This window comes from Nicotiana tomentosiformis, chromosome 10 (assembly GCF_000390325.3).
Source record: "Nicotiana tomentosiformis chromosome 10, ASM39032v3, whole genome shotgun sequence".
Taxonomy (NCBI): domain Eukaryota; kingdom Viridiplantae; phylum Streptophyta; class Magnoliopsida; order Solanales; family Solanaceae; genus Nicotiana; species Nicotiana tomentosiformis.
Window position 1 is genome coordinate 56,719,996 of NC_090821.1, and position 16,789 is coordinate 56,736,784.

The following is a 16,789-nucleotide window of genomic DNA, read 5'->3' on the forward strand; positions in this document are numbered from 1 at the left end:
ATAATCTTGGGTAGCTTGATAAGAAGATAATTAATCAATACCCATCAGTACATTAGAGTCAACCATATCAAGTACAACTTGGTTAGCTAGGGTTTCCTTTTCTTAACTTGAATCTTTAAAGCTTTAAACACATGTCTAACTATTATAGATTTTTCACATAGGTGGTAATCCAAAAAGGATCGCTTAATATCTCAAAAAGTCCTTGATATTTAGATCTTCGACTCATATTAAAATACATACAAAAATATATTCTAATCTCGATCTTTTTATGTGAGTTCTTGCATGCCTATCGTGGTCAACTTTCCAATATTTCTGGTAAGTGCAACTGCTACAGAATAGGGTTAAGGCTTCATATATGCAGTTACTACCTTGTTTAAATAATTAACCAACCTTTCAATAAGCCTTTAAACTTTAGATATTGCTTGCGTATACCCATCCTCTAACTCAATTTCTTAAATGATCTAACAGGCAAGTTCACGTCACAAATTGTCAAGAAGGAAGTGATTCAGAAATACTTTAGTAAAATTATTCCCAAATTAGTTGTGTTGCTCTTATTGGCATCCCTAAGAGTACAATATCATTTCATGTATTCGCCATGTTCTCTAGTCTAACAGTTGTCTGCTCCATAGGCCTCTTCATGAAATATCCTATAGCTCATAAATTAGTAAGTATTTTTCTAAAACCTGTAAGGATCCTTTGAACTATCAGAAATAGTAAACTTGGTAGTTTCAACTTTAGGAACTTTATTAAGAATATTTTGTTGTTCCATGTAATCTTCTAGGTGCATGAGGACTTTAGAGCCCCTATTCTGTTGCTCATTCTTCTTATGTTTATCCATTATATCCACAAAGATCTCAATTTCTTTTTCTTTTACATTGAGGTATGTACCTTTTTGTGATAGCACTCCTCTATCGCTGTAGTGGTAGACTAGTATAAATTTACGGAATGGACTATATTACGCATCTTATCGGGAAACACCTCATATGGCACAATGAACCTTTCACTGGTCTTGTATACTACTTATGTAGCATTGTTTTGCTTGGAGATGGTTGCATGTCCATTGGCAAAATTTGACGCTTTTGAAGTTTGAACCTCTATCCAAATTCTATTATAGGGTAATTGGTCCGAGCCATACACGAATAGGATATGTAATGACAGATTCTGTTATTTGACCCTATTCTCCACACACGTACAGAGGAATAAGAAAGAACTACAAGAGACACATCCTATCACGTCCTTGCAGAATTATGATTATGGGAATGGCCGACTACATAAGCATAATTGAGATTCTACTACCGACGTGTACTCCATTAGTCACAAGAATAACCTAGCGCTCTGATACCAATTGTTTTACGACCCAGTTTAGGATCATGACCGGCACTTAGGAGCAAGTGCCCCCAAGTAAGCCTAATCGGTATTTTACAGAAAATCGGACAGAGTTTTCCCTGTGTTTGGACTATCCAAAAACTTTTCCCTATCTCAAATCAACAACCATCATCCTAATATCAATTCAAACAACAATAACTTTATCAATTAACCAAAGCAAATATCTACCATTAATAGTTCACCCCTTAACAGCTACAAATACTAATTTATCTCCAACTTTGATAAGAATGAGCGATACTCCACACAGGTCTATAATAACAAAAGAATACTCATGACACTAAAATAATGACTATGGAGCAACTTTAAGAGTTCAAATAAAGGACCATAAAAATAAATAAAATATCTGCCCACACGAACAAGTGCGAGACTCACCAAGAACTATCAACTTGTGTGCTCAAATTAACAAAATCCTCGCCCGCGTCAACTGCTGTCTTTGTAAAAATAATTAGCGGGGAATGAGTCGCTAGCTCAGTTAGTAATAATACTTAACCACAATCATTTTATTAGGGACAAGTCAGAAAATATGCTAGTATATATAATAAACAGAATATATCATAAGAATGCCCTTTCATAAACAATAAGCAATAATCAGTCTCATCATGTTTTTCATGTAATATAAATCAATTTACAATTCGGTAATAAGCTCGGTAAATACTATGTAATATCGATATTCATGTTTTGGAGGTTGCAATGAACGGATTATGTAATCGGTATAACCGTGGACTTCTTCCCAAGAAGTCAAATATAACGGTATGCTAGTTCTACCTTTCCACTAGCGAGGGTTGTAACGGTAATCGGTAATTACAAGGTGCACCAGGTCTAACGAACCCGCTGTTAGCTACGGGATCTTTCAAGGTCTCTTCCAATAATATTCTTTCTTGTAAACAGTAAATACTCGTACAAAAGTATTTTCAAAATAATAAAGGGCATATCATTTCTTATCAAATCTTGTAATTTTATTTCGGTAACGGTAATCATGTCTCGAGTAATAGTAAAACATGTCTAGTAATAGTGAGAACATTTTAAATGACTGTTACATCTCAAGTAACGGTAAAACATATCTAGTTACGATGAAAACATTTTAGGTTAACCGATAAACATCTCAAGTAAACTGTTCGGTACCATATCAATTAAATGACTTGTCCCACATGCAATTTTAAAGCATCGGTAACACATTTATTTTCAAAATCATATATAAACCATGCATGTTATGAAAACACAAATTGCGATAAGATTACTACTCACCGTACTCGTGCAAGAATACCAAACACATCACCTCTAGCACTTCGTTCCACTTCTTCAACTACCTACTTGCAACAAAATCAATATATGTATTAACTTCCTGAGTTACCAACATAATTGGTCCGTCCCTGTCACCTTTAATTAATTCCCCTGTTTTCACTCCTCTGAAATATGCCCAATGATTCTCTGCTAAGCAATTTAATAGTACTTAAGTGGATAGAAATTATAGTTCTCTGTTTGTTCTTATATTTATTTATTTGAATCTTTTTCTCATGTAGTACTTTACAAGTATTAACAGCCTCTCTGCCTTCTTGAAGGTAGGGATAAGGCCTGCGTACATACTAGCTTCCCACACCCCACTTGTAGTACTTTACAAGTATTGTTAACGTGTACCTTAGAGTTCTTGGTATAAACTAGTAGAATATATTCTTTTTTTCAATCTTTATAGAGAATCCATGATTGTGCTAAATAAAAAGAACATCTAAATTTTCTTGTTTCTTTGCATTACTGTGAAACACCAAACTAAATCTTCATATATTAGTTTATCTCAAATCTGATAAGGATCAATATATATACCCATTTAAGTAAAAATAATACAACTACACTGTTTTCGTTTTACTTTATTATTATTATTATTATTATTATTATTATTATTATTATTATTATTATTATTATTATTATTTTTTCACACATGATTCTTTTCTACTCTAAGCAATGAGCCAAAACCAGAAAAAGACATAAATGTTTCATAACTATTTACTTTTTTTTTTCTGACTTAATAAGAGCATAGACAAAAGAAGCAACTCAAACAAAATTGTAGAAAGGAAGTGAACCTTTTAACCAGAGAAGAGGCTGCGCTAGAAGGATTATGAACAAGCACCAAGAGTTAAACCTTCTTCTTCCTCTTCTATGTTCTTGTAAAGTTTTTTTCTTTATTAGTATTTTACCAAATCCCCTTTTCTCTATTTGCTGCTGCGTGACCCTTCCCCTTTGTCTCGTTTCTTCTTTTTCCTTTTTACCAGATTCTCATCTGGTGGGCTTCGGCTCTTTTTAGTGTATCTTCCATTTTTTTTTTTTGTTGGTTTTATTTTTATTAGTTTGTCTTTTTCTTTTATAATTACTTAACTACCTTTATTTTTAAATTTGATGTATTACAGCTGGGTACCTGGAGCCAAATCAATATATAAATCAATATCACGATTTGGTGGCATGCCTGGAAGATCAGAAGGAAACACATCGGTGAACTCCTGGACTACTAGCACTGAATTAATTGCTGAAGTCTCTGCAGTGGTATCCTGAACATAGGCCAGATAAGCCAAACAACCCTTCTCAACCATTTGTCGAGCTTTCAGAAAAGAGATAACCCGACTGGATGTACTAACGGACTAGCCTTTCCACTCCAATCTAGGCAACTCTAGCATTGCTAAGGTAACATTCTTGGCATGGAAATCAATGGTGGCATGATATGGAGACAACCAGTTCATGCCAGGATGACCTCAAAGTCGGTCATATCAAGCAACAAAAGATCAACTCTAGTCTCATAACCAAAAAATGTAACAATGCAGGACTGATAGATCCAATCCACAACAACATAATCGTCTACATGAGTGGACACATAAACATGAGTACCCAAGGACTCTCGAGCAACATCCAGGAAGTGAGCAAACAGATATGACACATATGAATAGGTAGACCCTGGATCAAATAATACTGAACCATCCCTACCACACACAGAAATAATACCTGTGATCACGGTATTTAAGGCCACTGCATCTGGTCTGGACGGAAAAGCATAGAATCTAGCCGGAGCATCACCTGCCTAGCCTCAACCTCTAGGACGACCCCTACCTACCTGACCTCTGCCTCTGGGCGGCCGGACGGCTGGTGCGCCTACTGGTGTTGTAATCATAGGCTGAGAACCCTGCTGCACTACCTTGCCTCGAAGCCTGGGGTAGAATCTTCGCACATGGATAAGATCCCCGCACTCGTAACAACCCCTCGGAGCGGTGGACTGCTACATTGAAGTCTGACCTTGATGGCCTGAATACCCACTAAAAGAACCCATGAATAGCCGGTGGGTGGTAGGAACTCTCTGGCATGATGCTGAAATAAGGTCACACTGGAGCACCCCGAGGAGGCGGCGATGCTGGATATGTGGACCTGCTAGGGTGACCTCTCCCAAATTAACCCCTTCCCCTAGATGGGGCATCACTGATAAGCCAAACAACCCTTCTCGACCATATGTCGAGCCTTCAGAAAAGAGATAACCCAACTAGATGTACTAACAGATGAGCCCTTCCACTCCAATCTAGGCAACTCTAGCATCACCAAGGTAACAGTCTTGGCATGGCAATCAAGGGTGGTACGATATGGAGGCAACCAGTCCATGCCAGGATGGCCTCAAAGTCAGTCATATCAAGAAACAAAAGATCTGCTCTAGTCTCATAATCACAATATGTAACAATGCATGACCGATAGATCCGATCCACAACAATAGAATCCCTTACAGGAGTGGACACATAAACCTAAGTACCCAAGGACTCTCGTGGAACATCCAGGAAGTGAGAAAACAGAGATGACACATATGAATAGGTAGACCCTGGATCAAATAATACCGAAGCATCCCTACCACACACAGAAATAATACATGTGATCACGGCATCAGAGGCCACTGTATCTGGTCTGGCTGGGAAAGCATAGAATCTAGCTGGAGTGCCACTTGCCTAGCCTCCACCTCTAGGATGGACTGTACCTACCTGTCCTCTGCCTCTGGGAGGCCGGACGGCTGGTGCGGCTACTGGTGTTGTAATCATAGGCTGAGAACCCTACTGCACTGCCTTGCCCCAAAGCCTGGGTAGAATCTTAGCACATGGCTGAGATCCCCGTACTCGTAACAACCCCTAAGAGCGGTGGACTGCTACACTGAAGTCTGACCTTGATGGCCTGAATACCCACTGGAAGAACCATGAATAGCTTGTGGGCGATAGGAACTCTTTGGCATGACGCTGAAATAAGGTCGCACTGGAGCACCTCGGGGAGGCGTTAGTGCTGGATATGTGGACCTGCTAGGCTGACCTCTCCCAAACTGACCCCTGCCCCCAGATGGGGAACTACTGAACCCTACGGAATAACTGAAGCACTTGTCCCACAACATCTGCTCTCGGCCCCACTGACGGACACCTTCGATCCTCCGCGCTATCACTATAACTAGCTCGTAATAAGTCCCCATATCAAACTTTCGGGCCATGGTGGCCTGGATACCAGAATGCAACTCTGAAACAAACCTATTCATTATCTCTGCATCAATGGGAAGTATCATATGTGCGTGGCGAGATAACTCAGAGAATCTCGCCTCATAGTCGGTCACTAATATCTCACCCTGCTGGAGCTGCTCAAACTGAAATCACAATGCTTCCCTCTGAGAGGGTGGAATATAACTATCCAATAAAAGACGTTAAACTGATCCCAAGTCATTAGAGGAGAACCTGCTAGTCTGCCAAGAAGATGTGATTGCCACCACCTACGGGCCTTGCCCTTAAGTTGGAAGGTAGTATCCACCCCATGAGACTCCAATATCCTCAAGTTGTGCAGTTTGTCCCTGCACCAATCAATAAAGTCCTGGGGATCCCCGTGTCACTCACCCGCAAAGACAGGAGGCTGTAGCCTGGTCCATCTGTCTAATAGCCTATGCGGGATATCGACCACAGCTGGTATGGGCTCCGGTATAATTGCTTCTACTGGCCGGGCTCCACCCATAGGTATTGTTCCCGGGATTTGATATACAACAACTGCATGCCAAGGAGCATGAGCAGTAGGGGACTGTGCTCCCCCTCCTACTTGAGATATGGCTGGGTCTGCGGGTGTAACGACTCGGCTGATCGTTTTGAGTATTAAAACCCCATTCCCCTATTTACTCCTCAATTTGTTCTTTACAACTATTATGTGACTTGCCGGGGTAATTGGTTCTGGTCCGATGAGGTTTTGAAATGAATTGAGACACTTAGTCTCCAAGATGAAAACTTAAGTTGAAATAGTTGACCGGATGTCGACTTATGTGTAAACGACACCGGAATAGAGTGTTGATGATTCCAATAGCTCTGTGGTAATTTTGGACTTATGAGCGTGCCCGTAAAATTATTTTGGAAGTCCATAGTTAAATTAGGCTTGAAATGGCTAAAATAGAAACTTAAGTTTGGAAGTTTGACGTGGAGTTGACTTTTTGATATCGGGGTCATAATCTGACTTTGGAAATTTGAATAGGTCTGTTATGTCATTTATGACTTGTATGCAAAATTTGAGGTCAATCGGACTTGATTTGATAGGTTACGACATCGAATGTAAAAGTTCAAAATTCTTAATTTCATTAAGCTTGAATTGGGATATGATTCATGATTTTAGTGTTGTTTGATGTGAATTGAGGGTTCGACTAAGTTCGTATGATATTTTAGGGCTTGTTGGTGTATTTGGTTGAGGTCCCGGGGGCCTCGGGTGAGTTCCGGATGATTAACAGATCAAGAATTGGAGTTGTAAGGTTGCTGAAGCTATAACCCCTCTAGTGTGATCGCACCTGTGAGGGTCTTGGCCGTAGGTGCGATGCCGCAGGTGCGGAAGCTCGAGCGCAGGTGCGGAGTTGGAGGATTTCAGCAAAGGTCGCAAATGCGATGGGATTTCCGCACATGCGATTGCGCAGATGTGGGTAAGGATCGTAGAAGCAGAGGCTCACTGGGTAAGTGATGTCCGCATAAATGCATTTATTTCCGCAAAAGCGGATGCGCAGATACAAGCCCAAGCTCCGCAGGTGTGAAAATGCCTGGGCAGTGTTAAAAATGAGGGTTTCCGAGTTTTTTCTCATTTTGGACATTTTGGAGCTCGGTTTGGTCGACTTTGGAGAGAAATGTTTCCACACAACTTGGGGTAAGTGTTCTTGATTCCCTTGTGATTATATTTCATGAATTAATCTTTATTTTTGGTGGATGAGTTGAACTCATAATTGGATGGGTTATCGAATATTATGAGTTTTGTCGGATTACGAGATGTGGGGTCCACTGTCAATTTTTCGAGCGGAGTTAGGAATTTTTATAAATTGTTGAATTGCAAGCATTGGAGTATATTTTGATTAATTTGCATGTTGTTTGACTAGTTTCGAATCATTTGGCATGGAATTGAGGAGATATGAAGGCGTTAAGAGGTTGATACGCGCAGAATGGAATTTTCGGAGTATTGTTTAGCTTTCTCGGCATTGGATTCGTCTTGTTCGAGGTAAGTAACACTTCTAAACTTGGTTCTGACGGTATGAATCCCCTAATTTGGTGTTATATCAATTGTTTGAAGGTGACACACATGATAGGTGACGAGTGTGTGGGCGTGCACCATAGAAATTGTGACTTAAGTAAATTCAAGGAAGTTGTAAATTTAAAGAATCATGTTATTATCTGAATATTCTCCACGTGTTAGGAAACTGGGATGAGACTCTTATTAAAGATCACGTTTAGGCTACGTGCCGATATTTTTGGGATCCCTAGGGTTGTGTTGCTGTTGAATTTAATTATTTTAAATATATATATATATATATATATAAAAGTCATACTGAGTTATGTTCATCCATTGTAAGGATATTTATGGGATCAGGGTTGCCCGCCTACAGTAGGCCATATTGTCCTTATATATATTATTGTTATATAGAACGAGGCTGCCCGCCTGCACTAGGCGTTATAGGCTTTATCATTATATGGATCAGGGTTGCCCTCCTGTAGCAGGCCATATCGGCTTTATATCACGCTTGGGCTGAAGTAGCCCCTCCGGAGTCTGTACCCCCAACAGTGATCGTAGATGATTTATATTTGAGGGATGGACCTTCCCTGGGCATGGATCTTGCCTGAATCATTTATATTGAGGGATGGATCTTTCCTAGGCATTGATCTTGCCCGAATCATTTATATTGAGGGATGGATCTTCCCTGGACATGGATATTGTCTGAATTATTTATATTTGGGGATGGATCTTCCCCTAGGTTGGATTGGCCTTATACAATACTTAGTGACTGACTATCAGTCGATGTGTATATATATGGGATGAATCTTCCCTAGGCTTGATTGGCCATATACAATACTGAGTGATCGAGTATTTTGAGATTTGAGTATACAAGGTTTCCACTGAAGTGCATCACATACAATATGTACATTGACATATAGATATAGATATGTCATATTCCTCATATCATTTAGAATTGAGCTATTTTACTTATACTGAGTTTAACTGTTGAAGTTGAAAACATGCCTACATTTCTGTACCGTTATTTATATACTGGACTGTACCTGCGGAGCTCGTCACTACTTTCAGCACAAAGGTTAGTCTTGTTACTTATTGAGTTGGTTGTACTTATACTACACTCTGCACCTCGCATGCAGATCCATGTGCTTTCGGACACAACGACTGCTAGTTTTTCAGAGTGCTATCAATTGGAGACTATCAAGGTAGTTGCCTGGCGTCTGTTAACCTTAACTCTTTTTTTTTTCCAGTTATTGTATTGTTCTATACTTTTGAAAAGTGATTTTATTAGTCAGACTTTATATTCATTTAGATGCTCATGTACTCAGTGACACCGAGTTTTGGGAGTGTATTTATATCCAGTATTTGTGGGATTTTCTCTTAAACTTAATTATAATATTTTCGGTATTTAAAAGAAATAGTAGGTTATTGATATTGTCATCTTGCCTAATATTGAGATAGGCACCATCATGACATGTGTGATTCTTGGGTCATGACAAGTTGGTATCAAAATCTAGGTTACATAAGTCTCATGAGTCATGAGCAAGTGTCTAGTAGAGTCTTGCGGATCGGTATGATGACGTCCATACTTTCTTCGAGAGGCTACAAGGAATTTTAGGATATACTTCCCATCTTTCTCTCCTTATCGTGCAAAATTGATTCAACTTGAAATATAACTCTTTGAATTCCTTCCACGCATTCGTGTGCACATGTGAGCACTCGGTATTAGCTGTGCATCGCCGACTTATGATTCCATGAAGGAGGTTCGAGATATGTATCATGTATTTTTGTGATAGGCCAGTCTGGAGGACTTGAGGCCAGGTTTATTCCGCAATTTAGGCTCGGTAGCTTCAGTTGTGTGAACTTGTACACTTGGATTCATATGTCCAGTAGTGTCCCTATGAGTGGAATTTGTGGCTTAGTGAGCGGTTAAATGATTATATGATAAGTATGATGTGACTGCGGGATATGTTAAGATGGTTTGAATGTGACGAGAAGTGTTTTCTTGTGATGAAAAAAGGGCTATTGGGTGCTTGGTGTCTGTCTTGATTTGACGTATAGTCTTGAGTATGAATGTGTTGAAGGATCTTTCATGTTGTTTAATTGTGGAACAAATTAAATTCTCATGCCTTGTTAATGAGTTTGGACTCAAAAAGATTAAGTGATGGCGTAATAGTTGTGGCTGTGAAAGGTTATGGAGATATGTCAATTTGAGACTAAGTAGGTGATTTATCTCCTACGGAGTAATCTATGTAAGTGTGTTCCTTATAATGTTGAGTGGAGAGTTTCTTTTTTACCAGCAGGGTGTATGTGTTGAGATTTGAATTTGAATCTGGTTGAGAAAGTTGATTTCACTGTCTAGAGAAATAAAGACAAGCTTAGCAGATGAATTGAGGTACTATACGGGTTGTGTTGCATGAGATTGTGAAGAATTTGGTCGAATCTCACTTCAGTATCATGGAAGTAATACGGTATGGGTATTGTGAGTTATTGAATGTCATGATCTATGACTTTGAGCTAAGTAGGGGAGTTTGCTACCTACGATTTGATTACACGGTTATATGTTGTATTGGTTTTTGCCTGAGGCATACTTATGGATCAGTTATGACTTACCGAGGTTGAGATCGAGGAGGACTCGAGTAATGAAATGACTGGATACGAGTTATATTTCACTTTAGAAGTATATGAAAATCATGGGATGAGTGAGCTGTTATTTCTGAAGGATGTAGTGCGCACGGAGTATGAATTTGATCGGTGGTATTAAAGCAGGGTTACTTCTTTGAGTGTTGTTGTACTAATTGAGAATGTGTCTTTCGACCCGTTTGAGTGGTACAATTTAGATTTGAGCAAAGTGGGTGACTCTCGAGAAAGTTCTAATGGGTTCGAGATTTATATACAGCAATTGAGAATTTCTCTGGACTTGTGTATGGATAAAAATCTGAGATTTATATTTGATTGTGCCGGGACTTGCGGTAATTCTGTATGACTATTGATTCTATATTTTAGTATAAGAAAGGTAAGAAGAACAATTTTAAATTCACATAAGGTATTTTTATAGTGAGTGTTACGATTGTGGTATTTATGGAGGTGCTTAAGAAGAATACAATGGCTTATGGGCCTTAGGGCGGTGCAGTTTTATGTTAAGATGTCTTGTAGTGAGCTTTGGGTAAGGACCGTGGAGTTCTGATAGGGAGAAATTTCAACTTGAGGGTAATTCAGAAGAAACTCGGATAAAATAGGACGACTGGGTAGTAGGTTGGACCAATATGGTATAATCGATTCTTTGGGTACCTATGAAGTAGTGAGGCTATACAGATGTTTCAGTGGAAATATTCTTAGGTTGGTGACCTGCATGTCTTGGTTGAGTTAGAGGAATTCAGTTCTGATAGCTTGGTTATGTGCAAATAGATTTTAAAGTGTTCTTGTTGGTTGCTACCATGGTTCGAACCATATATTTTCTACCCGTGTAGGGGACATGTTGTGTATTGTGATTTACTCGTGGATGAGAGCAAATGGAAAGTTTCTAACTAACCGGGTATGTAATTTGCTGGTGACTCAGAGTTGATAATGAGATTCTCGTGCTTTTCATATGATTACATGATAGATGTGGTGTATTGTGCGGGATTAAAATTTACGTGTACAAGGTGGCAGTTCAGTCTTGAAGGGAAGGTCCCGAATTTTGGACAACATGGCCAGTTTCAGATATTTAGATGAATGTTATAACTGCTCGGTAATTCTAGAGAAGGGTGCGCATTTCAGAAGGCGCATTGTGTTTTGACTTACGGATGTTCATTGGTATTGCGGTAGTCACCTAGTTGATAGACTGCTGATATTCAAATTATTGTTATGTGGCACGGAAGAATTATGGAAGTATTCCTAGTGGGATGATCGTGCATGAAGGTTGTGATAGTCATTCGAGTGCTGGAGTTGTGATGAGTTACAGTGGTTTATGTGTTCTATGAATTTGGGGGACTCGGAGTTCTCAGAAGCAAATTGGTTCAGGTTTGTGGCGTGTTTGAGGTAAGTATTTTATTTAAACTCAGTGGAGGTACTAATTGCGTTAATTATTTGTGATAGTTGCACTCTACGAGTGCGTACATATGTGAGGTTTGAGCCATGTGCGAGTATCGGGGCAAGTATTCATAGTCGGAAGAATGCTTAGGCAAAGATATGCCTAGAGTTGACTGTTAAGCATAAAATTATAATGTTTCTCGTATTCGTACCTTTGTCGATAACTATCTGGGCTACACTTGAGGTTACAAAGAGGCTAATTCCCAAAATAAATTGGGTAGTTACTATTTCTGCGATAACTTTCCGATTTGAGTTGTGATAGCACACTTTGCACATGCTTACTCTATGGCTTATTATTTATACCAGTCCAGGAACATGTAAGTTTTATTTCATTTATCATATACATATGTACTTATTTGATTGCTCCTGTATGATATGCTTGGACCGGAGGCATGTGACCATGTCGGGCGATTAATATTATTTGCACGTGAGTTATCCGTGAGGGTCTAGACATTTATGTTATTGGCAACACGAGTTGTCCGTACGGGTCCAGATATTAATACTATAGCACGTGAGTTGTCCGTACAGTTGATGTTAATATGAGCAATAGAAGAGTTGGTTACCATTATTAGATTCATGTGTCTTGGTTATACTATATATGATGAGTTTATAGCATTGCAGTTGTAGTGGTGCTTGTTGAACTTGCAATACGGTTCTCTTCTTTGAGACATTTTCCGTTTCTTGGTACACGGATTGCACAGTTGTGGCTTGAGTTATATTGGTGTGGCATGTCTGTGGGATAGTTGTGTTTAATAATATATGGTCATTGGACCTAAAATGGGTACTATCAAGTTTGATTACGGTATATTTGGGATGATGACATTGAAAGTCAGCTTAAAAAGTGATTATGGTTCTGGTTGGGGCGAGAGAGATCCATGACTTGTTGATCTGATAAGGGATAAGATATTTCACGTATTTATTTTATTATCAGCAGTGTACGAAGGTTTTGGAACGAGGTTTGGCTTGATATGGGGTTTAATACTAGTACCGGGTTAGTTTGGAGTAGTTACTGTGATCGGAAATGGTACTGCGAGCATGCGAGTTGTGTAATATGTTATGTGATTATATCTAGGGTTATTGTTATGACTTGATACAGCTTGTTCAGACTCATACAGTGTGTAGATGTGATATTCATGTCTCGAAAAGAATCCTGGATGTTGGAAATTTGGGTTCTAAGTTTTACGGACTAAAGTTAAACTAATGATCTTCAATTATTTTGTATTGTTAGGCCTATATGGAATAGGGTGGCGTGGGATCATCCCCGGGTACGTGCGTGATAATATGGAATAGTGATTTGATGGCTTGGAAACAACTCTTGGCACGTTCGAGGACGAACATATGTTTAAGTAGGGGAGAATGTAACGACCCGACCGGTTGTTTTGAGTATTACAACCTCGTTCTCCCATTTGCTGCTCAATTTGTGCTTTACAGCTGTTATGTGACTTGCCGGGGTAATTTATACGGGTTCGATGAGGTTTTGAAATGAATTGAGATACTTAGTCTCCAAGATGAAAGCTTAGGTTAAAATAGTTGACCGGATGTCGACTTATATGTAAACGACCCCGGAATACAATTTTGATGATTCCAATAGCTCCGTGTGGTGCTTTTGGACTTAGGAGCATGTCCAAAAAATTATTTGAAAGTTCGTAGCTAAAATAAAAATTTAAGTTTGGAAGTTTGACCGGGGAGTTTACTTTTTGATATCGGGGTCGGAATCCGATTCTGGAAATTTGAATAGGTCTGTTATGTGGTTTATGACTTGTGTGCAAAATTTGATTTCAATCAGACTTAGGTTTCATCATCAAATGTAGAAGCTGAAAATTCTTAATTTCATTAAAGTTGAATTGGGGTATGATTCGTGGTTTCAGCGTTGTTTGATGTGAATTGAGATTTCGACTAAGTTCGTATGATGTTTTAGGGCTTGTTGGTGTATTTGGTTGAGGTCCAGGGGGCCTCAGGTGAGTTTCAAATGATTAACGGGTCAAGAATTGGACTTGTGAGGTTGCTGAAGCTGTAACCCCTCTGGTGTGATCGCACCTGCGAGGGTCTTGGCCGCAGGTGCGGCAGCTCGAGCGCAAGTGCGGAGTTGGAGGATATTAGCAGAGGTCGTAGATACAATGGGATTTCCGCACCTGCGATTGCACAGATATGGGCTGGGATCGCAGAAGCGGAGGCTCGCTGGGTAAGTGATGCCCGCAGAAGCGCATTTATTTCCGTAAAGGAAGATGCGCAGGTGCGAGCCCAGCTCCGCAGGTGCGGGAATGCCTGGGCAGTGTTAAAAACAAGGGTTTTCGAGATTTTTCTCAGTTTGGATATTTTAATGCTCTGTTTGGGTGATTTGGAGAGGAATATTTTCACACAACTTGGGGTAAGTGTTCTTGATTCCCTTGTGATTATATTTCATGAATTAATATGAATATCGAATCTTCAAGAGAAATCAAAAGAAATTTCTATAATTTCATAAAACAAATTTTCGAGTTTTGAATACCGATTTGGAGTCGGATTTGAGTGAAATTAGTGTGGTTGAACTAGTAATTGGATGGGTTGTCGAATTTTGTGAGTTTCGTCGGATTACGATACGTGGTCCCCACTGCCGATATTTCGAGTGGAGTTATGAATTTTTATAAATTGTTGAATTGCAAGCATTTGAGTATATTTTGATTAATTTACACGTTGTTTGACTAGTTTCGAATCATTTGGCGTGGAATTGAGGAGATATGAAGGCGTTCGGAGGTTGATACGCGTGAAATGGAATTTACGGAGTATTGTTTAGATTGCTCGGCATTGGATTCCTCTTGTTCGAGGTAATTAACACTTCTAAACTTGGTTCTCAGGGTATGAATCCCTGAATTTTGTGTTATATCAATTGTTTGAAGGTGACGCACATGCTAGGTGACGAGTGTGTGGGCGTGCACCATATAAATTGTGACTTAAGTAAATTCTAGGAAGTTGCAAATTTAAATAATCATGTTATTAGCCGAATATTCTCCACGTGTTAGGAAACTGGGCTGAGACTCTTATTAAAGATCATGTTTAAGCTACGTGCCGATATTTTTGGGACTCCTAGGGTTGTGTTGATGTTGAATTTAATTGTTTTAAATATATATATAATTCATACTCAGTCATGTTTATCCATTGTGAGGATATTTATGGGATCGGGGATGCCCGCCTGCAGTAGGCCATATTGGCTTTATATATATTATTATTATATGGAACGGGGCTGCCCGCCTGCACCAGGACTTATAGGCTTTATCATTATATGGATCGGGGTTACCCGCCTGCCGCAGGCCATATCAGCTTTATATCACGCTTGGGCTGAAGGAGCCCCTCCGGAGTCTACACCCCTAACAGTGAGCGTAGATGATTTATATTGAGGGATGGATATTCTTTGGGTATGGATCTTGCCCGAATCATTTATATTGAGGAATGGATCTTCCCTTGACATGGATCTTGTCCGAAGTATTTATATTGAGGGATGGATCTTCCCTGGGCATGGATCTTGACCGAATCATTTATAATGAGGTATGGATCTTCCGTGGGCATGGATCTTGCCCGAATTATTTATATTGGGGATGGATCTTCCCCTAGGTTGGATTGGCCTTATACAATACTAAGTGACTGACTATCAATCGATAGGTATATATATATTGGATGAATCTTTCCTTTGCTCGATTGGCCATATACAGTACTGAGTGATCGAGTATTTTGAGATTTGAGTATACGAGGGTTCCACTGAAGTGCATCACATACAGTATGTACATTGGCATATAGATATAGAGATGTCATATTCCTCATATCATTTAGAATTGAGCTATTTTACTTGTACTGAGTTTAACTGTTGAACTTGAAAGCATGCCTACATTTCTGTACCGTTATTTATATATTGGACTGTACCTGCGAAGTTCGTCACTACTTTCAGCCCAAAGGTTAGTCTTGTTAGTTATTGAGTTGGGTGTACTCATACTACACTCTGCACCTCATGTGCAGATCCATGTGCTTTCGGACATGACGACTGCTAGTTTTTCAGAGTGCTATCAATTAGAGACTATTAAGATAGATGATTGGCGTCCGTTGACCTTAAATCTCTTTCTTTCAGTTATTGTACCGTTCTATACTTTCAGACAATGTTTTTATCAGTCAGACTTTATATTCATTTAGATGCTCATATACTTAGTGACACCGGATTTTGGGAGTGTATTTATATCCAGTATTTGTGGAATTTTCTCTTAAACTTAATTATTATATTTTCAGTATTTAAAAGAAATTGTGGGTTATTGATGATGTCGGCGTCGGCTTGCCTAGTATTGAGATAGGCACCATCACGACACGTGTGATTCTTGGGTTGTGACAGCTAGAAATAAATCAACATGACTCATAGTATCCATGAACTATAACATACGGCCCATGGCCTCCTGGAAGCCCGGTGCTGACATGGAATCTATCGGGGCTGGCTCTGCTATAGGCACCTCGCCCTGCTCCTCAATAATGGGATCCTCTACTAGATTCTCTGGTGGAATAATTGGAGAAACTCAGGGACGTCCTCGTCCTCTACCACGGGATGGAGCCTTCCCTCGGCCTCTAGCAGCAGGGGGAGCAGCTCCTCCTGGGTTTAGAACATCCGATGTTCGCGTTCTCACCATCTGTGAGAGAATAAGAGAATGATACTTAGTAAAACATCAACTGCACGATAGGAGATGAAAATAGAGTAGTTTTCTAACACCCTATAGCCTCTTGAAGATAAGTACGGACGTCTCCGTGCCGATCTGCAGGACTCTATTATGCTTGCTCATAACTTGTGAGACCTACATGAACCTAGTTCTCT